The sequence below is a fragment of the Bos javanicus genome, chromosome 26 (assembly GCF_032452875.1).
Source record: "Bos javanicus breed banteng chromosome 26, ARS-OSU_banteng_1.0, whole genome shotgun sequence".
Taxonomy (NCBI): domain Eukaryota; kingdom Metazoa; phylum Chordata; class Mammalia; order Artiodactyla; family Bovidae; genus Bos; species Bos javanicus.
The window spans coordinates 46,751,922-46,779,560 of NC_083893.1; the positions used below are offsets into that span (position 1 = coordinate 46,751,922).

General features: G+C 48.4%; 1 protein-coding gene across 1 annotated transcript in view; it reads left to right on the forward strand.

The window, feature by feature from the left end:
• The window catches only part of PTPRE (protein tyrosine phosphatase receptor type E), a 182,519-nt gene that overhangs the window by 65,773 nt on the left and 89,107 nt on the right, over nucleotides 1-27,639 (forward strand). Inside the window, exon 2 of the mRNA XM_061403850.1 lies at nucleotides 5,391-5,413. The gene's annotated coding sequence lies outside the window, so the exon portion shown is untranslated. The remainder of the gene's footprint in view (nucleotides 1-5,390; nucleotides 5,414-27,639) is intronic.

Below are 27,639 nucleotides of genomic sequence, written 5' to 3' on the forward strand. Positions count from 1 at the left end.
AGAAATAACACCTCCAAACAGAAATCCTTTTCTCTGAGCTTCGCTGAATGTTCATTAGACCAAGAAAAACATCTCTTTGATCATGGCCTAGACAGACGTGGAAGAGTGGAAACCAGAAGCTGTTTGTACTTCTGAAAGTGGAGTCTTGGGCTTACCAATTTGCATAGTTTCCTCATCCAAAGAGGGGACCCCCAACTGTGGGGTAATTAGAGATATGTGTGTTTGGGGGGCAGGGGATTGTGCCTCAGAAAACACTCTTGGAAAGCAGGCATGGATCTTCTTCCGAGCAGCTGCCCATGGATAATTGTTAAAAGTTGCCAAATATTTAGAAGGCCAGCTTGTCCGTCATAGAGTGACAGAACAGGAGCTTGAGAAAATGGATTTTTTTTCAGCCTTGGCAACGTCGGTTTAGGGACCTCCTCCCGCTTCTGCAGGGTGGGCAGAAGAAGAGTCTACCAAACTGCTCATCGTTCAGGGAGGTTACGTCCCCTGTTCAGCAGCAACTTCCAGCCTTCCTTTCGTGCATTAGAAAATACAGAAACTCACAGCTTTGCTGATGCCAGGAAGGTAAACAAGGAAGCTGCGAGACTAGGCAGAGTTATGAGGTCAGCCAGGATCTGCGGCGGATGATTCAGAGGCGTCTCTCTACTCTCCTGTCCTTCGGATCAGCACCAGGAAGCAGGGTGAGCTCTGCCCAGGACATGAGGCTAAAGCAGCGATGGGTCATTTGGGGGGTTTCCTCCATTTCCACTGCCTTTGGTGGATGCCATGGGCTCTCAGTTGCTTTCCCAGGTGTAGGGATCTTCCTGGGGGACCCCATCCACACTAACGGTCCTGGTCGTGGTGCTGGAGTGTCACTGTGACTGAGGGTAAATGACACTTCCAAGGGCTGTGACCAACACTTTGGGACCAGGTGATGTTCTGGGGGACACAGAGCCCAAGAGAACACGGCCAGGATGGAGGCGCTTCACTGTAGGGTCTGATCATTCCTGGAAGGTGACCCCAAGGCCAGAGTTTATGGTATCTAATCGCCTGTGTTAGATTTTTATTTGTGTGCCCTTGTTTTATAACATTTTAACCCATCACTAAAAGTTCACATTTTAGATACACTGTACATGTAGAAATATATATATATATACATATTTAAAAATAAAATGCAAATGTGCATCCAAAATTTTTAAAAATTCCACTGCCAATTTAAAAGAAAAACTTGTCAATACACCCTTGGCAACATACAGTCTAACCACTGGAATGTATACGATGCTTCAGGCCCAGGGAAAGGATCTTTCACTTCTGTCTGAGCTTGGAAAGGCTGCCCAGCTCAGAGCTTGACAAGTCAGAATAATCTTCATGTTTGCCTTAAATGGAGCAGCCCCGATGGATTGATTCTGCATGGTGCTGTTTTCCTTTCTTCTGAGCGAGGTCTGGATGCACAGTGACATCACTGGGTCTTTCCATATCTCGTGAGCGATCGGGACCAGCCCTGTGGCCAGGTCACTTCCCAGAGGAGTGCCCGCCCGCCTGACCTTGGCTGCCCTCCCCGCCCCCCTTGGTGGACTTCCCCTGTTCCACAGCCTCGCTCAGCACAGCCTCTTTCCCGGGCTTCTAGCTGGCCACATCCCCCTGCCTCTGCTCTCTGAAGCGGAGCGGCTGGCCCTGTCCATCCTGGGGACAGACTTCCACACGTCTGTGATCAGAAGCCCAGGCTTCTGTGAGCCCAGCCTCTCCCATAGAACTGTTTTTCCCCACAGGAAGTGTGTGGCCAGCCTGGGCGTTTCTAGATCTTTCCGGCCCTTAGACCGAAGTGGAGCTCCTTCTCAAGTTAGAAGAGGCTTTAAGGAATTCTCCAGTATCCCTGTCACCCTGGACAAAAAGTCTTCTGTGGGTCCTCCTCCTGGCAGGCAGCGCCCCAGACACTAGGAATGTAAAGAAAAGAAAGGTGGTCCCTGGAGAAGTGACAGCTTCCCTGGGGTGGGGGTGGGGGGGATGGAGATGAGAAAAGAAAACACAAGCAAAGCAGGGGAAGCCACGGTGTAGGCTGCCTTCCTCTGGGTGGCCAGCCAAGAGTGGTCCCAGCATCTCTGGGTGAGCACCCCTGCTTCCCTGTTCTGGATGACACGGGTCAGAGAGCTCGCCGAGCCTCAGTCTTCTCATCCTTAAAATGGGCCTCCTCTTGCCTCTTGTGAGTGGCTATTGGCTGTGGGTGCCGCAAACAGGCACCGAGGCACTTGATGGGCCCAGTGAAGTGGCAGCTTCTCTCCTCTCCTTTTTTGGAGGATCGTGCTGTTCCAGGAGAACCAGGAGTCCATCCAGCCGTGGCACTGTGCCCTGTAAGCTCCCCAGGGACAACCCCTTTCCGAGAGGAGTGGGTTTGCCCACGGGGACCAGCTTCCCCTACCCTCATATAACATGCTTATTTCACCTTTTCAGATCTGGGCCACTGTGACAGTAGCCATCTGCACAAGGGTCTTGGGCTAAAGGAAGTGTTTGTGTGATGAAAGCTGACTTCAGAGGATATTCTGGTTGCTGGGGTTTTGCTCTAATTCTGTCCTTCAGAGAAGCTGGTAGTTGTGGTTTCAAGCGAGCATGTGTGAGCCCGGAGCCAACGCAATGTGTGATCTCTCTGTAGAGCCCACTGTTTCGTGTATTTTTGCTTTGTTTAAAAAAGTTCGCTTCAAAGTTTAATTCAAAATGATTAATGACCGGGCTCGTTTAGGATGTAGTCCGTCGTACTTTCTCATTTCCTTAACCATCCGTTGACACCGTGCCAAACTGGTTCTACATCCAACTGGTCTTTTGGTCTTGTGGTTGTTAGCTCGGCTTGATTCAAGGCTGCGGGCCTGCTTCTGCACATCTTGGGGTTTTGTTTTACATTACAATACAACATTCAGTGTTGTATTGGAAGAGAGTTGTGAGCATTTCTACGAATCCTCCTGATGTATTAAGGGTGCCTGGGACCCCTGGCCTCTCCCCATACTTGGCCCCAGACAAAGACCAGAAGTCACTCTTTCTAGCATCTTCCCAAGCTCTTTTGCAGGATTGGAAGAAGTGGACTCTTGTAATATGTTATTTCTATAAAAAAGTGGTTTCTGTACCCCCAGTGATTCCCTCTCACCCAACACTCAGTGGCCACTTGTCTTGCTCCGGTGCACTTTGTGTGATTCTGGGCTCCTTTGCACTCTGGGAACTCTGTGACTTTAAACAGATCGAGTTACACAATCTGTTGGCTACATAACAGATTGGGCCTCCATTGCTTCTTTGTAGATTTGTACAATTTTCTATGTACATGATCTTGTCATTTGAGCATAAAGTCCTATTTTTCCTTTCCAACTTCTACGTATTTTTTTTTCTTGCCTTATCACACTGACTGGGACTTCCGAGACAATATTAAATGTGAGTGAGAGAGTGGACCCCCTTGCCTCTGTCTCAGTATTAGTGGGGAGCGTTCAGTCTTCCATCATTACGGATAAGTAGATGCGAGACTGGGCTTCCCATGTGGCGCAGTGGTGAAGAATCTGCCTGCCAATGCAGGAGGTGCAAGAGACGCAGGTTCTATCCTTGGGTCAGAGATCCCCTGGAGTAGGAAATGGCAATCCCAGTCCGCTCCAGTATTCTTGCCAGGAAAATTCCTTGAACAGAGGAGCGTGATGGGCTACAGTCCTCGGGGTCGCAGAAGAGTCGGACTCAACTGAGTGACTAAGCACACAGACACACACGCATACACGGACGCAAGGTCCCTCAATATTAGAGTGATTTCTTCTGCTGCTTTGGCTTCAAACCTACTTCCCAGGTCAACTTTTCAATTAGCGCAGCAACTTGTTATCAATGCAATTGGTTTAACGTCTAGCCTGGCCGTGGCTAAGATGAGTAGTCTCTTTTGGTGGAAAATGCCGCATACTGCGTTTGCTGTTTAAACAGTAGGGACATCAAAGCATGATTCCACGTCCGCCAGGGCAGAAAGGCGATGCCAGCAGGGTGAGGCCTCCAGCCACCGGGAGGTGCAGGCTCCCAGCCCCAGCACGAGGCTGCCTTACTGGCCACTCACACAAGATCCTGGAACACGGTCATGTTGTTCGGCTGAGCAGATAAACAGAAGGTGGTCCGTCCACATAATGGAATGGTGCCCTTCCATAGAAAGGAGTCAGAACTAGTACAGGCCATGGCATGGGTGAACCTCAGAAGCGTACTCCTTGAAAGCAGCCGGTCGCTGTTGGACCCTGTTTATATGAATTTTCCAGAATTGGCAGATCCATATCGGAAAACCGATTAGTGGTTGCCTGGGGCCAATAGGTGGGGAGAGGGTGGGCTGGGGGAATTAGGAGCTAGGGTAGGGGGTTTCCTTTGGGATGATGAAGTGTGCTCCAGGTAGATGGTGAGGAAGGTGGTGAGACTGTGGCTGTGCTGCGTGGGCGCACGTGGGGATTCACTGGGACTTTCCGGGTGTCGTGTGCATGCTCAGTTACTCAATCGTGTCTGACTTTGCGACCCCATGGACAGTAGCTCACCAGGCTCCTCTGTCCATGGGATTCTCTAGGCAAGAATACTGGAGTGGGTTGCCATTTTCTCCTCCAGGGGATCTTCCTGACCCAGGGATCGAACCCGCATCTTCTGCGTTTCCTGCATTGGCAGATGGATTCTTCACCACAGTGCCACCTGGGAAGCCTGTGATTGTGCTAAATGGCGCTGAATTGTCTATTTTAATTGGGTGGGCTGTATGGGATGTAAATGATATCCCAGTAGAGTTGTTGAATACCAAAAGAGTATGAGAGCTAGATGAACGGTGAGTAAGCTGGATACCGACTGAGCTGGAAAACTGGGGTGCAGGGAGGTGTCCCCAGCGGGTTTGAAGAGGCTGTCTGTGGAGAGACGGGCTGATGGGGTGGCTCGGGAGGAAGGGACACTGCTGGTCACAGAAGGAGCCCCTGACAGATGGAGCCTTGGGTGCCAGAGGCCAACACTTCAGATCTAGGGTGCCCGCTTCCTGGTCACCCGTCCGTGGACAAGCAGAGACTACAGGAGCGCTCAGGGCAGGATGCTTTTGAAAGCTGATATTTGTGGGGAAAAGGCGTTATTATTGTCGGGATTAAAAGGTGTCAGTGTGTGTGTGTGAGTTCATCAGTCGTGTCCAACTCTTTGTGACCCCATGGACTGTAGCCAACCAGGCTCCTCTGTCCATGGGATTCTCCAGGCAAGAATACTGGGCTGGGTAGCCATCCCCTTCTCCAGGGGACCTTCCTGACCCAGGAATTAAACCCCCGTCTCCTGAAGCTCCCAAATCATGAGGGAAAAATAAGCATATTCAAACAGTGCTGTGGAGAAAGCAGTGGCAAAAAAGAGCACTGGTTTTAGCTAGAAAACTGACCCTCTCTTTTTTTCTCTTTCTTTTTCAGACTATAGCCCTCGTTTTCCCTTGGTGAGTACAAAACTTTTCAAAAATTATCTCTGGTGTGTAATTAACTAGTGGAAAAAAAGAATGTGTTGGCTTTCATTGTTAGAGAAGCATTATCTTCTAGAGAAAGAAGGCCATGTGGTCAGCGTGTTATATTTGAATTTTATGCCTTCACTGGCTTGAGCAGGCCCATATCACGCTTTTGGTTATATAATTTTTTTTTTTTTTTTGGTTTTTCGAATCTGGCTCAGCTCCTCAGAGCCCTGAAATGCATTGTTGAGAACACAGTGTCCACATGCTTTCCGTCACTGACTTGTCCTCACTCTGAAAAGGGCCTCGTCTTATCTCAGTGGCACACATTCGGGGGCTGTTGGGAGCACAGGGACATAATTGCTTTGATGGTAATTGCTTCTTAAATTGATCTACTGTGGGGAAAACTGCTGAAAAGGAGCTTTTCTGGATTGCACTTTTAGTAAAAAAAAAAAAAAAAAAGAAAGAAAGAAAAACCAGTGTTGGCATTCCATCGGTTTTTGCCTTTTGAGGCAGTATGCTACAGCCTCCAGGTCCTGGTACTTAGGAAAGAAACCCCGTCACCTTTTCTGTGTTCACTTCATCAACTTACTGCGGTCAAGGTTCCTAAGGAAATTGAGGGAAGACCATCTAAGAGCTTTTGAAGGGGCTGCAGCCTATGGGCAGGGAACATTTGTTCTGCCCTCCTGTGTGCGTGCCTTTCGTGAGTGAACCGGGATGTGGGCAGTTGCCTTTCTCAAATGTATCACCTTGTTTGAAAAGCCTTGACTCTGTTCAGAATTATTCTAAGGCCGATGGGTCAATTCTTTGGCCCCCTTTTTTCAAGGCTGTGCCTTTCATCTGGGCATCCATGCTTATGGTTATTCCTGGTATATGATCAAGGATGTTCTGGTCATATGGACTGTTTCTGCTTATCTCGAAAAGTGCTAAATATAGTCAATGATTTATCAAGACAAAGAAGAGGAAAACTTCTGTTTCCTACTTAACTCATTCCGTTGTCCATGTTCTTTACCCTGTAATTATTGGATGTGGATGGTTCTGAGTGGCATGCTTTCCTCGGGCAAATGTCCAGGGTGGGAATCAAAGAGAAGGGTCATTACAGGAACAATATTAGTGGGATGGAGACTTAATTATAGGAAGTCCACCATCCCTTCTTGTCTTAGGATCCCAAGCGAGAGATACTGTTCATTCAAATGGGTTGGCAAGGATGTTAAACCTGCTGCCGATGAAAAGCTGCAGGTCCCAACCATGCTGCGATGAAATGCGGGAGGGCGGGCCCCCAGACTCATCTCCTTCTGAAACTAGGTGCGGATCGTGATGTATTAAACGTGGCCAACCTTCGCCTCCCTCGGCTCTCGGCTCAGCACCAGCCCCTCTACGCTAGTTGCCACAGCCGCTTGCCCGAGGGTTTCCTGCCCTTTCAGCTGGTCGACCTGCTGCCAGGCTGTGCCTGGGTCAGCCTGGCTCTCAGTTGAGTGACCCCATGACTTGGGAGCCCCTAGCTCCCACCGTTTCAAACCAGTCACAGATTTGGAAGTTCCTTCCCTGAAAGCTGCTGGGTGTCTGTGTGGGAGTCCGACTTCTGACCTCTGTCTCGCCAGGGGCGCTTGGCAGCCAGAGCTTCAGGCAGCATCTCCTCTCCCTGGTCCCAGCCTCCTTTTCAGCAGGAAGGTAGAGTTGTGCTCAGGGTGCTGTGAATCCTTAGACTAAGAGTGTTTCTGATTTCCAGAATCTTCCTCTTCAATGCGAGGGAAGTCTGTTAGAAGCACGAACTTGCCTACCTACCACAGCTAGCTTATTGCTGCCTTTGTTTGGAATCATAGGTCTCTTAGCCTGTGGCAAATTCATTGCTAAACTGTTGAGAGCTTCTCTTCCAGAGCTTCAGGGTTTCAACCAATAGAAAGGAATTTATTTTTAATTCATGAGGTTGAATACTTGCTTTTTGAGTCATTTAGAGCTAAATAAATAGGTCACCTTGGTTGGAGGCCAAGGCCGCTTGAGGTTGGAGGCCATCCCAGGCCACCGTCCACACTTGGGCCAGTGGCCCCAGAGGGGTGAACTTGCCAACCTCGTTCTTATCTCTCAGCAGTTCCCAGGATTCTTGTGACTTTAAGTGAAATGACCCCAAGAATAAGCGTTTAATAAAATTGTTTTTGTTCCTGGTGGCTCAGTGGTAAAGAATCCACACGCCAACACAGGAGACATGGGTTTGATCCCTGGTCTGGGAAGATCCCACATGCCAGGAGCGACCAAGCCCAGGCGGCACAACTACTGAGCCTGTGCTCTGGAGCCCGTGCTCTGCAGCAAGAGTCATCACCACAATGAGAAGCTCGTACATGGCGGCTAGAGAAAGCCCATGCTCAGCCACGAAAACCCGGCACAGCCAAAACCAATAAGTAAATCAAACTATTTAAAAAAATAATGAAGGCATGTAACAAGGTAGTGATATATTTGCTGTACTATAATTGATATCAAAAATCATTTCCTTGTCTAGCAATAACATGATTTTTTCATTTAAAAAAGACACTGGCTTAATATTTGACTTTTTTTTTTAAAAAAAAGGTCAATTTTAAACTGGATTAAGAGGAGTCTTTTTAGTACAACCACCCATTCTCATATTTTCTTCTTTTTTCAATATTTTAAAATAGATGTGGAAGTAATAACTGTAGTTCATATCGATCAAAAATGACCAAAGTTCCCTCAACTGGAGAATACTTGCAACTCTAAGGATCTCAGTTGCTTAGTGTTTTAAAAAAATGTAGTGGAATTTCAGAATTAAGAGTGTACGGAAGATACACAATTAAGGTTTAAATATTTTCTCCAGGCTCTTTGAGGTCTTGTTAAATACATTATTATACCAAACGGTATCCACCAGTAAGTAAAACTAAATGATACTGCAGCTTGGTGATTTCACTGTGGTTCATGGAAATGCCCTAGGAATAAAAGAAAATTTGAAGTGTTAATTATAAGTAACGGTGAATTTAATTTTAACATTCACTTAGAATATCCATTCACTAGCCTTGTCCTCTGTAAGGCTCTGTGCTTCCAACTCTACCAGTTTCAATACACACGATTGTCCTCTGCCAAGTCATTTTTTCTTCCTGGCTGAAAGGAATGAAGAATCTGAAGGTTTTCAAATCACGGGCAGGGGCCTTGCTCTCCCGGGGCAGGGGGACCACCTCAAGCGTGCCTTCTGTCCGTCTTGGGTTGCAGTCCTGCTGGCAAGACAGGGGCTCTGTGGCCTGTGCCGCTTTCCGAGTCTACGGGAAGACGAGAGAAACATCATGTGCAGAGCACAGGAGATTAGAAAACTTTCTAAGAGATCCGATTCCTATTTCCTTCATTCGGCACGTCCTGGGGAATGGACTGTCCTGTCCAAGCAAAATGTGTTTCTCCCAACAATGAAGCCGTTCCTTTCCCGCAGACGAGAGTAGAAGCTGACAGCCAGTTGGAACAATGCCTTTGGATCTGATGGTGACAAATGCATTAATCCCTCGCTTATTTCCATTTCCGTTTCCCACCCCCAGGAAAGTTTCAACATTCTTCCAAGAAGTGCCTCCTGAAAGTGTCTGCTAGGTATTCATTTGTCATATAGCAAAGGCAGGGATATTGAGCTGTCAGAGTTTCCGCTTAGGGAAAATAGGAACACAGATGTCCTATATAAATGCGCTTCTCATCTCTGAGCTCCCAGCAGACCCAGCTCGGAGCTGGGATTCTTCTAGAAATCCTTTTCCAGCTGGCAGGAAGACATGGATTCTCTCGGGCCAGGATGGGTGCCCAGCATCGTCGACGTGGGACACGAGGTAAAGCGAAGCCGAAGAGCAGCCTTTTTTATCCCCGGGGAATCATGCCGTGTTTTATATTTATGTGATATTTTGGGTTGATCAAAACCTTTGTTCGGGTTTTTCTGTCACATCTGACGGAAAAACCCAAGCGAAGTTTTTGGCCACCCCAATCATTCCTAAGGTATTTAAAAACTGGGTTAAAGAATATTATCAGGAAGCATCCATTAAATGAAACATTAGCAAGCCCTTGGGTTAACTCTGTGCCGCCCTGGGCAGGAAATCTGGAACCGATGCTTCAGGAAACTGTTTTAACGGCGCCCTGTTGGATTCTTGGCCACGCCAGGCCAAGTGCTGCGTGGGGATGGTCCAGAGAGCAGTCTGCTTGGGGGCTGGTAGGAAGTCATGTGAGGCTCAGTTTTTAGGAAAACAATCCCCAACCATCGCTGGGGCCCTGGGCTGCCTGGATGACACATCAAAATCCTATCCGTTTTAAATCAGACATTTTCTATTTTTATAGTCAAAACCACCCCTTTCATTTCCCTTAACAACTAGATTTGTGAAGTGGCATTTTAGTTACCGGTGGCACACTGAGAAAGCGGGCTGTGCCTGGGTGGCATTTTAGTTACCGGTGGCACGCTGAGAAAGCGGGCTGTGCCTGGGTGGTCGAGCAGCAAGCAGGTCTCCCGGGAGCTGGTGTCTGGGCTCACGAGGCGGGGCTGACCGTCTGGGGACAAGCTTGTCCGGTCCGTGTGGCGGACGTTGCGGGGACAGATGGCATAGTCAGCTGCAGATCTGTGCCCACTGCCTGGCGAGAGGCAGCGTTGACGCTGAGGGGAAGGAAGATAAGACATTTATAAAACTGTTGGGGGCGTGACTTACGGAGAACATATTCTCAGACCCATTGAGCCACAGAGTCAGGAAGGAGTCCTGAAGGACCATGGACGAGTCCCCATTGGACAGGGGGCCTCGCCCCCAGTTCAGCCCCATCCTGGGCGGCAGGGGCGGCGGGTGGGGTGGGGGGCAGCCCTGTGTGAACTGGGTCATGCAGGCACCGTGAGAGTCTGTGCATTCTTTCCAAAATTGCCAGTTGGAAGTGACTGTTTTAAAGACTGCTTCTTACGATGCAGAGTTTGCTATCAACTATTTAAAATGTTGGAAAAGAAAAGATCCCCGTCGAATTGCTGAACCAAAATGCGTCACATAATGGATTCTCTGAGTAGCTTTTCTCCTTGTTTTGAACTGAAATGAGCATAAACCAAAGCCAGAACTTGGATTTGTGTTATTTCGTGATGGGGGCCGATGGCATTCTAACAACATTTTAAAAATACATGTTGACGGTATTTAACTGATTTCAGACGACTCTCCCAAGATACATCTGCTCTCAGAAATGGTGCTGATTTTGTGTTCAGGTGTTAGATATGTATACATATTTTTAAAGCTACTGTGTGGCTGTTGAGAAGTTAATTTTTTTTTTTAAACATCACGTTGGTGGAAATTATCATTCCCCGAAACAGGACTTGATCTCTTTCCTGTCTTGCCAGATAATGTCGTAAAAGGCTTATCCTGAGAACTGAGTGGCACTGACAGCCCACGCGCACTCGGGGCAGAGAACGGCTTGCAAAGCGAGCTCCTTGAGCCTCGCGACGCCTGGAGACAGTCTAGGGTGCATTCTCCCTTCTACAAGAAAGATGAGGAAGCACACTTGGGGGGCTGTGGAGAAGTGAGTAGGGAGGGGGCTCACAGTCCCCGTGTCCCCTGCACGGAGCCCAGGCTCCTTTCACACCTGGAAACCAATCAGCTCTCAACATCTTCTCCAAAGGTGAGGGGAAGACCTGTCGAAAATGGAAATCACACTTTTATGGAAAATGTGATTTTACTGTTATGAAAGTAATAGAGTTCATTACTAACTAAGAGCGTATCCCATGGATTCTGCAAACAGTTTTCTGGCTGATAATTCTATTTGGGAACAGTTTTATGATCGCCTAAGTTGATTTTGGCCAGGGTTCCAAAATGTTTCCACATGTTATCTGCTGACTGAATCCAGTTTTCTAATCTCTTCCAACACTCTTGCCAGGCTTCCTTTCTCTGTGGCCAATAGCCTGTCCATTCACCCGCCCGGCGTTTATCAGGTGTCTCCTGCAGGCTCATGACTGTGCCAGACCTTGAAAAAACACAGTGGTAGATCCTCATTCTGATTTCAGGAAATACTGCCTGTACGGTCTCTATTAGAGTCCTTTCTTTAGCAATTCTGAGTGTGTGTTCTGCGCAGTAGCCCAGACAAGGAGTGGACAGAAATAGAGTTTAGCTGGAGAAAGCTGAATGAATTAGACGTGTCCCTTCATGTCTGAGTCACACTTTCTTTGTCTAAAAAGTCTAGAGCCTGGTGAGGATTTTTTTAAAGGTCCCTTCATGACATAAAGGTCTGTGCTCAGGGGTGGTTTCTCTCTGGATTTTTCATGAACAGCAGAAATGCCCCTCAAGTAACCACTGCTGCGTGTCCTCCATATCCGGGGCCCATCGCCTTCCATTCCAAGATGAAATCTGTCTGTGTTTTATAATCTTCCCTTTGGAAAGCAAGCGTCTGTTTTGGTGCCTTCTCGCCCCTGCCCTCTTATTTCTAGTAGCTCTCCCACTGTCCCCCAGAAGAAGTGGGGACCTATAAAAGAGCATTTGGCTCCCGGAAAACAATTTTGGAAAAGCAATCTTTCTGTGATGTTGCTCACATACATACAGGAAAGAAAAGTTGGAAACTGTGGGTTTTGATTTCAAAACTTAAGCAGGAGCATTAGTTAATAAAACAAGGGTCCCTTTTCCACTGTTTTGCCATCCATCCTGGCAAAGGGTTCTGGGGGCCTGCAATGGGGTCTCTTTCATCCGAAGTGATGGACAAGGAGGGCGAGTTGCTCAGTGTCCTCGGATACCATGGAAACACCAGTGCCACTCTGCTCCCCTCTTGTGACGGCTCTCCAAAGAAATAAATAAAACCAGGCTGGAAGCGTGTGCTGCTGAGATGAAGTTGGAGATCTCAAGTGCGCATAACGTGAGCAAGATCAGATTCAGAGGCATCATGATTTCCAGGACCTGCTTTTGGCTTCCTTCCAATGTGAAGCCAACACCGACATTCTGTGGTGCTGTTCCCGCCGTGGGTGGATTTATTTAATTTTTCATGAGTGATTCACTACCCGTGGCTGTATGTTTTCCTCCTGTGCAGCTGAGGATTAAGTCATGTTTCCTTTTAAAAATTATTTTTGATAGAACCTGAGTAATGTGGGTTTGAGGCGAGGGGACACAGGAGCATCACTAAGATGAGACACTCAGCTTCCGCCGGCTCATAAGAAATGGCAGTGATGCCACCCTGCGACTGTGACGCTCTCCACCGGAGGGAACGGCGCTTTGTCAAACAGCCAAAAACATCTCTCTCTGTAACAGTGTTTTTGTAAGTTGTGTAATTTTTTAAAACTTTTTCTTTCCATGTTGCAGCAAATCCGCTCCACTTGCAATGCCATGCGGTAGGGCTTCCCTGGCAGCTCAGTCGGTAAAGAATCCACTTACAATGCGAGTGACCTGGGTTTGAACCCTGGGTCAGGAAGATCCCCTGGAGAAGGGAATGGCAACCCACTCCAGTATTCGTGCCTGGAGAATCCCATGGACGGAGGAGCCTGGCAGGCTACAGTCCGTGAGGTCACAGAGTCAGACACGACTGAGCGACTTTCACTTCACTTCAGGTTTCCCTAACAGAAAGCCCAGTAAGAGAGTCAGTGTCCGTGCCGGTTCGCACGGCCTCCCCCAGGTGGCCTCTGTCTGCCCAGCTGGGGTCTGGTGACCCCTGGTGTCCATCACCTTAAGTGACAGGAGCTCCAGGATCGTCTTGGGGACAGAGCTGTTCTGTTCCCATCTCGGGCTCACTGCCAGACTGCTTCCACTCAGAGGTAGCTCAGCCCGGCTCCTTGAGATGAATGGGGAGTGAAGACCATCTGTCTTCACCTTGATGCACTCCTACCAGGGCCAAGCAGAGAGCAGGGAGCCTCCAGGGAAGCAGTCTAGGTGCCTGCCCTGCGCCCAGGGCACCCGGCATTAATTTCCACGGTGCTGCCTGAGAAGATGAGTGAGCACCGGGATGGCACATGCCAGGACCAGGAAGGTCTGGAGGCAGCAGGAGATGGTGCCAATCAGAGAACATCAAAGGGAGACGGTGTGCCGTGGCAAGGCAGCTGGGCAGCTCTGTGAAGTGGGTCCGATCAAATAACACTACCCGCAAAGGAGCAGAGGAGGGGCCCACCTAGGGGGTCAGGAGGCTCGCTGTTCTCTTCCAACTGGCTGGGTGGCTTCAGTCAAGTGGCCCAGCTCCTTAACCACCCACCTCTGCAAGGCTCCAGGATTCTGTCCATCCGAGACGGGGCTGCAGAAGCAACAGAATAGCTCTCTTGCTGTTGTGTAGTCGCTAAGTCGTGCCTTTTGTGACCCCCATAGACTGCAGCCTGCCAGGCTCCTCTGTCCATGGGATTTCTCAGGCAAGAATACTGGAGTCGGTTGCCATTTCCTTCTCCAGGGGATCTTCCCGACCCAGGGATCGAACCTGCGGCTCCTGCATTGGCAGGCGGATTCTTTACCACTGAGCCACCAGGGAATATCCTAGAAAAGTTCTAGTACAACGTGAATGGCCAAAAAGTCATCTGTGTTCCTAGTGAGGATGCTGGAAAGTGCACGAGGCCGTTGCTTTTCTGTGGGGACGATCTGCTTCTAACCAACATCCTAGGCCCAGGTTCAGCGCTTCCCCCAGCTGTTTCCCTGCACAGGAGACACATCTTCATCAGGGCGGCCGCTCCCAGGCCTGGTAAAGCTCAGGAAGAACCAGCTGCCCTGAGGGCCAAACTGCAGGCCTGGAGTGGGCACCTCCCTCTCTCTGTCCATAAGCAGAGTCACCACTGTCAGACGTCTAGGTGGTGCTCCAGACATCCCCATTCCGTGCTTGAAATCCAGATATCATGTCAGAAATTCAGAACCTCGCCAGGTTATCAAGCACCGCATCTGGGCATTTGTAAACAGATGGGAGTCTTCATTCTTCATCAGACTGTGGCTGTGGTTGAGCCCTTTCTGAAACTCAATTTGAAAGTGAACGTGTTAGTCACTCGGTCAGGTCTGACTCTTTGCGACCCCCTGGACTGTAGCCCACCAGGCTCCTCTGTCCACGGGATTCTCCAGGCAAGAATACTGGAGTGGCTTGCCATGCTTTTCTCCAGGGGATCTTCCTGACCCAGGGATTGAACCCAATTCTCCTGCCTGGTGGGCAGATTCTTGACCATCTGAGCCACACTTTAAAGGTTAAAGAAATAATAATAACTTTTACTTCAGCTGGGTTGTAACTCATAAAAATATGTCTGTTGTATATATCACAGTATCCCCAGGGAATTTGAAAAAAAAAAAGTTGAAATTGCACCGAATCGCAGAACTCAGCGGGCTTGACCAAGGGTGAGCAGATAACTGAGACAATGATTCACTGAAATTTCTCCACCAGATTCTGGGAAAGACGGAAAACCGTGTCAGAGGTGCCTCAGAGGTCCTGGCCAATGTGCTCCAAAAATCCACAGGAAAGGTTTTTTCCTTCAGGGGCAGGGTCTACAGAGAATGAAATGCTAACTTTGAGGAATGAAAACCAAATTCAGAGAATGGTCAGATGGTAGAGAGCTGCCTCTTTAGCTAGCAAAAATGCATATTTTTAAAAATACCTGTTTTTTACTTTTCCCATGATTTCTGTATTGTGGGACACAAAACAGGAAGCTAACACTTGACTGGACCCTTGAAGAGGCACAGAAAACAGTGGATCTGCCCCAGGGCTGACCAGGCCACATCGGGGCGTGCCACCTTCTGGAGGACCCAGAATGTCCCAATCCGAATCTCCCGTGGCGGCCTGGCGCCTGGCAGCCCTCTGTGTACCGTGGATGAATGAACAAATGAACGAATGTCTGAGGGAGACTCAGGAGACCACCAGGTAGCAGAAAGGAAACCGCATTTTGCGTTCTCCGCAGTGCCTGGGGCGGCACTTAGCAAGACCAGGGTCGGTTGCACAAGATGCCCGATTGCTTGTTCAAAAAGCAGGAAAAGAGCTTTTTCCTTTCTTCTGTGGCCTCTCTGCAGACCTGCCAGAGTGTTTCCTACCTCCCATTTAACACCACGCTCCCTGGGGCAGGGGGATTCTTTCAGGGTGCAAAGATCCTCGGGGATGCCCAGAGCCTGCTCTGGAACTCAGCAGGAGGCGTGTGTGTATCGGGGGCCAGAAACGGACCTTCAGGATCCTGCCCGGGAAGGTGGCAGAAGGTGTGAGTCGATACCCCCAAGCCCCCGGCACAGTGCAGAGCTGTCCCGTCAGACTTCTCTTCTCTGAACACAGATTCAGAGACAAAATTCTTTCAAATTTCAGGACAGGGCCTGCGGCAGTAAGCCCCAAGCCCTGAGCTCCTTCTGAGTGTCTCTTCTCAATCTCTGAAGCCAGCTCCGCTGTAAAGCAGTGATGGTCAGGGCACTGGAATGTTCCCCCGGGGTGTTTTGCAATAAAGGACTTTTTTTTTTTTTTTTCCTTCTGGGAACATGATATACTTCCAGCTGCTGCTGCCGAGTCACTTCAGTCATGTCCGACTCTGTGCAACCCCAGAGACAGCAGCCCACTAGGCTCCCTCGTCCCTGGGATTCTCCAGGCAAGAGTACTGGAGTGGGCTGCCATTGCCTTCTCTTCTACTTCCAGATACATCTTTATAATTCTCCCGCTTTCACCATTAGTTTCTGAGAAGGTCTCCCCATCATGCCTAGAGCTGCCGGTCCTCCCTATGAGACTTCTGGTTCTCGGGGACTTTCTGCTACTCGCTACTCTTTGGAAAAGCCGTATTCATCCACCCCCTCCCCTTCTAGCATGGAGGCCTTCTAGCAGGGACCCTGTCTCTCTGGGCCTGCATACAAGTGCTGGTGTGTGAGTGAGTGACTGTGATTTAATACTCCCTATGCGGCTTTGCCTCCTTTTTGGAGCAAGAGACATAAATAAATGATTGAAGGCAACTAATGTGGCTCGGTGGTAAAGAACCCGCCTGCCAATGCAGGAGACACAGGAGATGCGGGTTCGATCCCTGGGTCAGGAAGACCCCCTGGAGGAGGAAATGGCAACCCACTCCAGTACTCTTGCCTGGAAAATTTCATGGACAGAGGAGCCTGATGGGCTACAGTCCACGGGGTCGCAAAGAGTCGGACGCCACTGAGCACACACGCAGCACCCGCAAGTGTAAGAAGTAAAGCTCTTTCACAGATGAGGCCGAGCTGGTTCTGTTTGATTTCTGTGGCTGTGCAGCAGATGTCAGCTGGGCCTGCTGGTACTTCTGGCTCCATTCTACCTGAACTCAGGGGAGAGCCGTGTTTGGGTCTGCCGTGGTCCCCAAACCGGGCCAGAACTACACATTTCAGCCCCATTTGGGTTTTGCATGGCAGTTTTCTTCCCAGTCCCCCCATTCACTTCATGTGGATTCCTAAGAACGAAGGATCAGGCTGTCCAGTCAAAGCCACCTACAAGCCTTGAAGTTCCCTGCTTTGAAAGGGGTCCATTTTAGGTCAGTCAGTTAAAGGTGTATAGTCATAGATGAAGGGGCTTCTCCAGTGGCTTGAGTGGTAAAGAATCTGCTTGCCAATGCAGGAGGCTCAGGAGATGAAGGTTGGATTCCTGGGCCGGGAAGACCCCCTGGAGGAGGACATGGCAACCCATTCCAGTGTTGTTGCCATGGACAGAGGAGCCCAGTGGGCTACGGGTCATGGGGTCTCAAAAGAGTTGGATATAACCAAGCAACTGAGCGTGCACGCTAAGGTGAGGCCCTGTTATCAACCATGGGTTTACACACTGAGAAGAGTGACCAAGGTTCAAGTCCCCACAGGAGCTGGGTCCCTCGGGCACCGTGCAGGAAGGAGAGTGGGAAGAGATGGCCAGACCAGCTCTCAGGCTAGCCCCAGGGCCCAGGGAGAGAGGCGGGCAGGGCTGGGCACCTGGACACCAAGAGCTCTCAGTGCCCAGGAGCCCTGATTATGACCTTCCTTCGCCAAGTGCTGGTGTCCCCGCCTCACCCTCCCAGTCCTGAGGGAATGGGTGATTGGGTAACTGAAGAAAACACAAGGAAATGAGATGACAAAGACCTGAATGCAAAATAAATCATGCCAGCCCAAACTGCCCCTGCAGCATGGTGGAGGATAGCATCTCAGAATTAACACTGGGTGTTGTTATCCCTCAATTTGGTCCAAACCCTCTGAATTTCAAGCAGGTGAGCTGGTGGCATTTTTGCAGCCTATTCTCGTGGAAGGAGCTCCATTTGGAACCTGGGTCTCACCACTTCACTGTTATTTTTACAAGCACGAGAGCAGCATCACCTCATGACTCACAGCCCTGGTGAGCCCTGCAGCTTGGACGTCTGACCCGGCTCTGTCACATCCTGGAAGCTCCGGCTGCAGAAGCCGCCTCCTCACTGGCTGAGTTTCAGACACATTGAGTGAAAGGCTAAGCACGCTGTCTCTGCTAGGAGACGGTTGGAGCAAATCCCGGAAAACAAAAACCGGGGAACCTGGCTGTAGCCGGGGGGCCGGTTTATCTCATGAGTGGACTCGGTGCCTCTCACAATCTCCTTATCCTCAGAACTTCAGAGCACCTTCAGCCAGGAGCCATGCTTGGGGTTCTCCTCCCTGAGAAGAAAGGCTTCAGATCTGTGTGGCTGGAGGCTGAATACCAGGGCCATGCTGACTCCTGGGGAGGGGATTGGTGTCACTCTGCTCTGATGGGAGACGGCAGCACGGGATTGGTCCTGAGGGCAGGTTCATTCTTCCTGGTGTGTAAAGTGTGTGGCTGAAAATAAGTGCATTTAGAATGCATCCTCAGTTGCTTGATTGAAGACATAACCTTTTCCGGACTTCCCTGGTGGTCCAGTGGTTAGGGCTCCGAGCTTCCACTGCTAGGGAAACAGGTTTGAGCCCCACTTGGGGAACTAAGATCCCAAATGCTGCACGGTACAGTAAAAAAAAAAAAAAAAAAAAAAAACAAGAGAAAATAAAAGACTGCAAACATATCCCATTTCAAGACATGGAAGTTTAAGGCTGGTAGGTGGCTTTGCTTGGTGGGCATATCCCTTAGCTCTCAGAGATTGTCTCTACTGGATGGAGCCGTTGTTTTCCCTTCTGAAGCAGAGGAGGTTAATCCATGGTGGCCCCCTCCTCCAGGAAGAGAAGGTGCAGACCAGAGGCTTGCCAGAAAATGACTGTCACATCCAAGAGACCAGGTTCAGCCCCCAGCTCTGCCCTCAAGGGCTGCCCAACAGCTAGTGAGTCCTGAGCTTCGTGGGGCCTCCATGCAAGGGACTTGGATCCCAGAGGCCCCTAAATTCTCCGGGCCTGTGGATCCAGAGTAGCACCGCAGAATTACCAGCTGGTGCTCTGCTGATGGCCCAGAGCCCGCAGGTGGGGTTTGGAACTGGACGGTACCCAAGGCTTCTGTGGTTTCAGAAATAGCTCCATGCAATAGATTGTTACAAACACCTACGTGGAAAGGCTGTTTTCCAATGATGCTGAAGTGTTTGATTAATACTTCTGGATGGCATCACAGAATGACTACAGCAAGCCCTCTTGGCGTTGTGGCGAATTTGCTGAGCGTCAGAGGAAAACTGTCAGGTCAGGAACCTGATCATTCTTAACATGGCTCATTTGGCATTCTGTCCGTGTGGACACTCAGGCTACGCTTGTGCATGCACTGGAAAAAAAAAAAACCCTGGGCCACCTTGAATGAAATGGTTTTGACCTCTAGTTTTTAAATGTGCATTAGCGTGAAATAGGGAGCTTTCTCTGAGAGTTCCGCAAGCTGCCAGCCTTGGTGTCAGAGAGTCAGGTTTCTTTCAGAAAATTCACATCAGGGACATGTTGTTACCAGGGAGTGGCACCTTTCACCTCTCGTATCAAGATGATGGAAAGTGGTGATTTAGTTGCTCAGTAATGTCCGATTCTTGCAACCCCCATGGACAATAGCCTGCCAGGCTCCTCTGTCCATGGGCTTCTCTAGGCAAGAATACTGTAGTGGGTTGTCGTTTCCTTCTCCAGGGGATCTTCCTGACGCAGGGATCGAACCTGAGTCTCCTGTATTGCAGGCAGATTCTTTACGGACTGAGCTACAACTGTTGCTGCTGCTGCTAAGTCGCTTCAGTGGTGTCCGACTCTGCGAGACCCCAGAGACGGCAGCCCACCAGGCTCCCCCGTCCCTGGGATTCTCCAGGCAAGAACACTGGAGTGGGTTGCCATTTCCTTCTCCAATGCATGAAAGTGAAAAGTGAAAGGGAAGTCGCTCAGTCGTGTTCGACCCTCAGCAACCCCATGGACTCCAGCCTTCCCGGCTTCTCCATCCATGGGATTTTCCAGGCAAGAGTACTGGAGTGGGGTGCCATTGCCTTCTCCGACTGAGCTACAAGGGAAGCCTCAAAAGGCTGTTATTCCTAGCATGGATGTGGAGCAGTGAGCAAATGACGTCTAATTGTCTGGAAGGGAGAGCACGCCTCCAAGAAGGACCTGCACTGTCGGACACTTCCATCGCTCTGAAACGGACACCTTCACTTCTGTTTCACCAAAGGCGGTTCACTGCGCTGAAGACACTCATGTGTGCGATACTAGAGAAGGTGGGAATGTCTCCAGCCTGCTCTGCTAAAATCATTGCTTCCACAGCAGAAAATAAACCCCAAGGAGAGGATTAGGGGTTGGGGGGCTGCATGTCACATATCAGGGGGCAGTGTGGAGAGAGACCGTGGTGCTCCCGTTTCTGATACTAACTTCAGACAAAGTCTATTCAAATCGCTTAGGATTCTAACCATACGAATTCTGCATTAAAGGATTTTTTTTTTTTTTCTAGAAGATCGGCCCTGGAGGCTTCCCCAGGTTTTTTGTTTTGTTTTGAATTTTACGATTTTATTCATGTACTTTGTTTATTTTTGAAAGGTGAAAGTGGAAGTCGCCCAGTCACGTCTGACTCTTTGCAATCCTGTGGACTTCGGTCCACCAGGCTCCTCCGTCCATGGAATTCAACAGGCAAGAATACAGGAGTGGATAGCCACTCCTTTCTCCAGGGGATATTCCTGACCTAGGGATCAGACCTGGGTCTCCTGCATTGCAGGCAGATTCTTTACCGTCTGAGCCACCAGAGAAGTGTTTTTATTGGAGTATAATTCTATGAAGACCTACAAGACCTTTTAGAACTAACACCCCCAAAAGATGTCCTTTTCATTATAAGGGACGGAATGCAAAAGTAGGAAGTCAAGAAACACCTGGAGTAACAGGCAAATTTGGCCTTGGAATACGGAATGAAGCAGGGCAAAGGCTAATAGAGTTTTGCCAAGAGAACGCACTGGTCATAGCAAACACCCTCTTCCAACAACACAAGAGAAGACTCTACACATGGACATCACCAGATGGTCAACACCAAACTCGGATTGATTATATTCTTTGTGGCCAAAGATGGAGAAGCTCTATACAGTCAGCAAAAACAAGACCAGGAGCTGACTGTGGCTCAGACCATGAACACCTTATTGCCAAATTCAGACTTAAATTGAAAAAAGTGGGGAAAACCACTAGACCATTCAGGTATGACCTAAATCAAATCCATTATGATTATACAGTGGAAGTGAGAAATAGATTTAAGGGACCAGATCTGATAGACAGAGTGCCTGATGAACTATGGATGGAGGTTTGTGACATTGTACAGGAGACAGGAATCAAGACCATCCCCACGGAAAAGAGATGCAAAAAACCAAAATGGCTGTCTGAGGAGGCCTTACAAATAGCTGTGAAAAGAAGAGAAGTGAAAAGCAAAGGAGAAAAGGAAAGATATAAGCATCAGAATGCAGAGTTCCAAAGAATAGCAAGGAGAGATAAGAAAGCCTTCCTCAGTGATCAATTCAAAGAAATACAGGAAAACAACAGAAAGGGAAAGACTAGAGGTCTCTTCAAGAAAATTAGAGATACCAAGGGAACATTTCATGCAAAGATGGGCTCAATAAAGGACATAAATGGTATGGACCTAACAGAAGCAGAAGATATTAAGAAGAGGTGGCAAGAATACACAAAAGAACTGTACAAAAAAGATCTTCATGACCAGAAAATCACGATGGTGTGATCACTCACCTAGAGCCAGACATCCTGGAATGTGAAGTCAGGTGGGCCTTAGAAAGCATCACTACAAACAAAGCTAGTGGAGGCAATGGAATTCCAGTTGAGCTATTTCAAATCCTGAAAGATGATGCTGTGAAAGTGCTGCACTCAATATGCCAGCAAATTTGGAAAACTCAGCAGTGGCCACAGGGCTGGAAGAGGTCAGTTTTCATTCCAATCCCAAACAAAGGCAATGCCAAAGAATGCTCAAACTACCGCACAATTGCACTCATCTCACACGCTAGTAAAGTAATGCTCAAAATTCTCCAAGCCAGGCTTCAGCAATACGTGAACTGAGAACTTCCAGATGTTCAAGCTGGTTTTAGAAAAGGCAGAGGAACCAGAGATCAAATTGCCAACATCCTCTGGATCATGGAAAAAGCAAGAGAGTTCCATAAAAACATCTATTTCTGCTTTATTGACTATGCCAAAGCCTTTGACTGTGTGCATCACAATAAACTGTGGAAAATTCTGAAAGAGATGGGAATACCAGATCACCTGACCTGCCTCTTGAGAAACCTATATGCAGGTCAGGAAGCAACAGTTAGAACTGGACATGGAAGAACAGACTGATTCAAAATAGGAAAAGGAGTATGTCAAGGCTGTATATTGTCACCCTGCTTATTTAACTTCTATGCAGAGTACATCATGAGAAACGCTGGGCTGGAAGAAGCACAAGCTGGAATCAAGTTTGCCGGGAGAAATATCAATAACCTCAGATATGCAGATGACACCACCCTTCTGGCAGAAAGTGAAGAGGAACTATAAAAAGCCTCTTGATGAAAGTAAAAGAGGAGAGTGAAAAAGTTGGCTTAAAGCTCAACATTCAGAAAACTAAGATCATGGCATCTGGCCCCTTCACTTCATGGGAAATAGATGGGGAAACAGTGGAAACGGTGTCAGACTTTATTTTGGGGGGCTCCAAAATCACTGCAGATGGTGATTGCAGCCATGAAATTAAAAGACGCTTACTCCTTGGAAGGAAAGTTATGACCAACCTAGATAGCATATTAAAAAGCAGAGATATTACTTTGCCAACAAAGGTCCATCTAGTCAAGGCTGTGGTTTTTCCAGTGGTCATGTATGGATGTGAGAGTTGGAATGTGAAGAAAGCTGAGCACTGAAGAATTGATGCTTTTGAACTGTGGTGTTGGAGAAGACTCTTGAGAGTCCCTTGGACTGTAAGGAGATCCAACCAGTCCATCCTAAAGGAGATCAGTCCTGGGTGTTCATTGGAAGGACTGATGCTGAGGCTGAAACTCCAATACTTTGGCCACCTCATGAGAAGAGTTGACTCATTGGAAAAGACTCTGATGCTGGGAGGGATTGGGGGCAGGAGGAGAAGGGGACAACAGAGGATCAGATGGCTGGATGGCATCACCAACTCGATGGACATGAGTTTGAGTGAACTCCGGGAGTTGGTGATGGACAGGGAGGCCTGGCGTGCTGCGATTCATGGGGTCGCAAAGAGTCGGACACGACTGAGCGACTGGTCTGAACTGAAATGAATTGCTTTACAATGTTGTGATAGTTTCTGCCGTACGACAAGATGAATCAGCTATTTGTAAACATGTATCACCTCCCGCTTGCTGCTCCTGCCCCCATAAAAGGGGGAATCGACAGTAGCCCAGTAACAGTGGGGTCTCCGATACCCTGCTTGTACCAGTGGGCAGCTCCTCCACACAAAATTAATAAGGAAACACAGGCCTTAAATGACACATTAGACCAGACAGACTTGATCGACATTTGTTGGACATTCCATCCAAAAGCAGCAGAATACACTTTCTTCTCAAGTCGTTCCCCAGGTTCTCTAACTGTGGTGCCTCAGTCCGGAAGCCAGGTCGATGGATCCTCACCCATCCAGCACACCTCCCAGCACTTGGCGGCTGCCCTCCGCCTCATTTCCTGTCGGAGCTGAGCTCAGTAAGACTCTTCTTTCCCCAAAAAGAGGAGGCAGAGAGGGCCAGGGATGGCTCCGACCACACACACTCAGGCCGTGAACTCACGCAACTCCAGTTGACGCATCCTGGCTGTTGGCGTGTGTGCTGTGCTCAGTCATGTGTGACTCTGTGCGACCCTGTGGACTGTAGCCCTCCAGGCTCCTCTGTCCATGGGGTTCTCTAGGCAAGAACACTGGAGTGGGCTGCCATTTCCTCCTCCAGGGGATCTTCAAAGCCAGAGACTGAACCCACATCTCCTGTGTTTCCTGTGTTGGCAGGCGGTTTCTTTACCACTGAGCCACCTGGGAAGCCCTCCTGGCTGCTGGGCGTCCCTGTAAATGTTGCAATCCTCATTTTTTTTTCCCTTTCTTTTTTTGCTTTGGACCTAGTTCACGATGAAAAGGCATGCAAAGCAGGAAAAAAATTGCTGAGGATCCCAAAATAAAAAACTTGTTCCTTTCTTCCATGGTCTGTCTCAACTTGCTATGGTGTTATTTGCTATTTTTTATTAGTTTTTTATTGATAGTTGATTTACAGTGTACTAATTTCTGCCATACAATTTCAGTCATACATACATATGTATATATGCATGTGTATATATATACAGACACACACGTTCTTTTATAATATTCTTCCCCATTATGGTTTGCCATAGGATATGGATGCTGAATACAGTTCCCTGTGCTACACAGTAGGACCTTGTTGTTTATCCTTTTTACAGATAATAGCTTACATCTGCTAACCCCAGCCCCCCACGCCCCCTCATTTCTCGGTAAAGTGGGCGTTGTGAGAAGTGTGTCTATTCTTTGTTGAAGCCTGGTTTTTGAGGCCCCCACAGCATTCCTTCCTACGTGGAGAGAGTTTTCTTTCTGTTCCCAACACAACAAGGCTTCTCAGCTCCAAGCCTGGCCAATATTAGTGTCGTGGCAAAAAGAAATTGAAAAAAGCAAAACAAAGCAAATAGCAAACAAGTAAATCTAGTGGCGGAAGGAAAAAAGACCAGGGTACACAGATAACCTGAGTTCAACTCAGATTAACTTAATGAATTGGGGCCAGACTTAGATTTGGCATTTTCCTGGAAGTTGGGCTTTAGTAAATCACCAGCCTTTTCCAAGAAGTGGCCTCTGAAACCTCATCCAGGTGATCTGATTTCGCCCCTTTCGATTAACGCTGTGTTGTCAGGAGTCCAAGCTGGCGCTCCAGAGGATTCGCAGCAGGAGAACAGCCCTACTATCCACAGTACTGCTCGCCCTGAATCCAGACCCATCCTGCGTTTGCTCAGAAAGAAGCCTGGGGAGTCCGTGTGCTCCAGAGGAAGGCTGCCACCTGCCATGTTCCTGGCAACCCCCCCATCCCCTCCCCTGCTGGGGGCTGTCCCGGAGGGTGGGGAGACACCCTCCCACAACCTGGATTCAGGGCCAGAGCCACAGAGAACCAGCATCCTGAGTTCAGCGTGAGTTCCCAGCTTGAACGGGTCAGCCTTTTGGAAATCAGGGCTTACAGATGGACAAGTCCCAAAAGTAATATTCATCTTTCTTTAAAAAAATAATAATATTTTATTCATTTATTTTTGCCTGTGCTGGGTCTTTGCTGCTGCGTGGGCTTCTCTCGAGTGGCAGTGAGTGGAGGCTCCTCTCTAGTTGCAGCGGACAGGTTTCTCTTGTTGCAGAGCACGGGCTCTAGGCATGTGTGCTCAGCAGCTGTGGCTCCCCGACTCTAGACCACAGACTCAGTAGTGTGGCTCACAGGCTTAGTTGCTTCTCGACATGTGGAGTTTTCCCGGACCAGGGATCCAACCTGTGTCTCCTGCATTGGCAGGTGGATTCTTCACCACTGTGCCACCAGGGAAGCTCATATTCACCTTTCTTATTTAAGCCAAACTTCACAGGTTAGAGACCTCAGGAATTCATAAATAAGTACATGAACATGTATTTGTGTGGGAATGTGTGTGTCTACTGCATGCGTGCTAAATCTCTTCAGTCGTGTGTGACTGTTTGTGACCCTATGAACTGTAGCCCACCAGGCTCCTCTGACCGTGGGATTCTCCAGGCAAGAATGCTGGAGTGGGTTGCCATGTCCTTCTCCAGGGGATCTCCCTGATCCAGGGACTGAACCTTCATCTCCTTTGTCTCCTACACTGGAGATCTCCAATCTCCTGGGCAGATTCTTATCACTAGCCCCACCTGGGAAGCCCTGTGTGTCTACTAGGCACAAATAAAAGCAAGATAACAGAGGTACAAATAGGAGTATTCAGTTGCTGCTTTAAAAAAGAATATGGCAGAGGTTCAGTTAACGTGAACTCCCCAAAATAAACATGCACAGCTCCTCATTTAGTTGTGTTGCTTTTGCTTTTATTTTTTTTCTGGCATCCAATAAACATTGGTTGCATTACGAAGTAAATAGATTCAGGCAACTTATTGCTCTGCATCTTTTCTCCATTTTTTAAATTGAAGTAAAGTTTGTTTACAATGTTGTGTTAGTTTCAGGCATACAGAAAGGTGATTAAGATGTGTGTGTATATATATATATAATATGTATATACATATTTTTCAGATTTTTTGCATAATAGGTTATTACAAGATATTGAACACAACTCCCTGTGCTATACAGTGGGGCCTTGTTGTTTATTTTATACGAAGTAGTATGTATCCATTTATCCCAAACTCCTTACTTTTGGGTTTTGAAAAGCATTTCTTAAGTCACTGGATATAGTAAGAAATCTCTCCTTAAATTATCAAAGGGAAAAACTAAGGTATTTTTGGATGCTCCCTCTCCTTGTTTGAAACCTTGTTGTCGACCTGGGTGCTGGCACGCGGGGACCCTCTCAGCTGTCCCTGTCCATCATCGTGTGAGACGAAGCGTTCGTCTAAGTTTTGCAGTCAGGTGTTTGTTTTCCAAAAAGCCTGCGAGAGGTGAGACAAATGGTTCGACTTAAGTGTGTGGTGTGACTGCATCAGGAAGCAGTGAAACCACGGCAGCGACACTGCAGCATCACATCACCATGGCAACGGGTGGAAATAATGGCCCCCTTCGGGAATAAAAGAGATCTCAAATCCTGTTGCAGGCAAGTAGCATTGGTTGTCTGCAGTAGAGATGGCTTCCGATGATTGTTTCAGAAATTCCTTATCAACAGAAAATGAACAAGAAGTGGCGTCTTCAGAAAATGAACGGATTTACAGACAAGTAACGTGATCATCTAAGACACCTGGGAAGGCAGTGTGATGATGTGACTAGCCGATGAGGAGGTGCCAAGGGCAATCGGTGCACGCTGCTCTTCCAGGACCTGCTGGAAGCCTGGTCAGTGGTCCTGCTGCACAGGACAGGACTGTTGTCAACCTGTGCTGCCATCTTTCCTGGCCTTTCCACCTCTGGATTCTTGCTTTATTGGAGGCAGAAATAACTGGGACTTGAACGAAAGAGTATATAACTACCTACCACAGTCCTTGACACATAGGAAGTACTCAGTGAACAGAACTTCAGATCAAATTCTCAGGGCAAGGAAGTCAGTGCTTGGGGCTGGTGGTAGGAACTGTAACAGTACTGACCACAGTGGTGATGGAGCAAGACATCATAGCGAACTTTCCTCGAGACACTGTGTGCTGCTTTGGCGCGTTGGTTGTGTCCTGGTTCCTTCTGAGAGATGTGTAACTGGTTAGACCTCTCTGCACAACTTGGTGCCTCCTGGCTCTAATAAACCCGTCCATGGGGAAGGCACTTCCTTTATGAAGGGGCCACATTTCCGGGCATACAGCTCAACCCATAGAATGTGAAAGAAAGAAGCTCTGTTTAAAAAAAACAAAAACAAAAAACTTCCACTTTAATGCAAAAGAAGAACTTGGTCAGAACAGGCAGCTGCTGTGGGAGCTTCAGATTTTCAGATAACAGACTGGAGAGTAAAAACTGGGGGTCCATTTCCCCTTTTCTTTCGGGAAGTGCTGTAGAGAGAAAGCAGATCTTTCTGTTATAAGTCCTCTCTTCAAAGCAGCATCGTGCCTGAAATAGAATTTCCTCCAAGCTGAGTGGGAAACTCTAGAATAAAAGATTTCTACCTTGGAAGCCTGTTTGGGGAAAGGCACGCACCATACATGTGCTAGAGTTTTCCTTCACGTTTTCTTAGCTTTCTGTTGTATTTCAGTTTCGTTTCGCCTTGAAGGAATTCAGGGGGGAGGAGAACACTGGTTGGCAACTTTTATTTGGAAAGGAAATCTGAAGCGTGGGGGGACTCAGATGGGTCTTGCTGTGCCCTTTCTTGCTCTCTGCGGGCTGTGATCCCTGCTTCTTCTGGACGCCCGGTGCC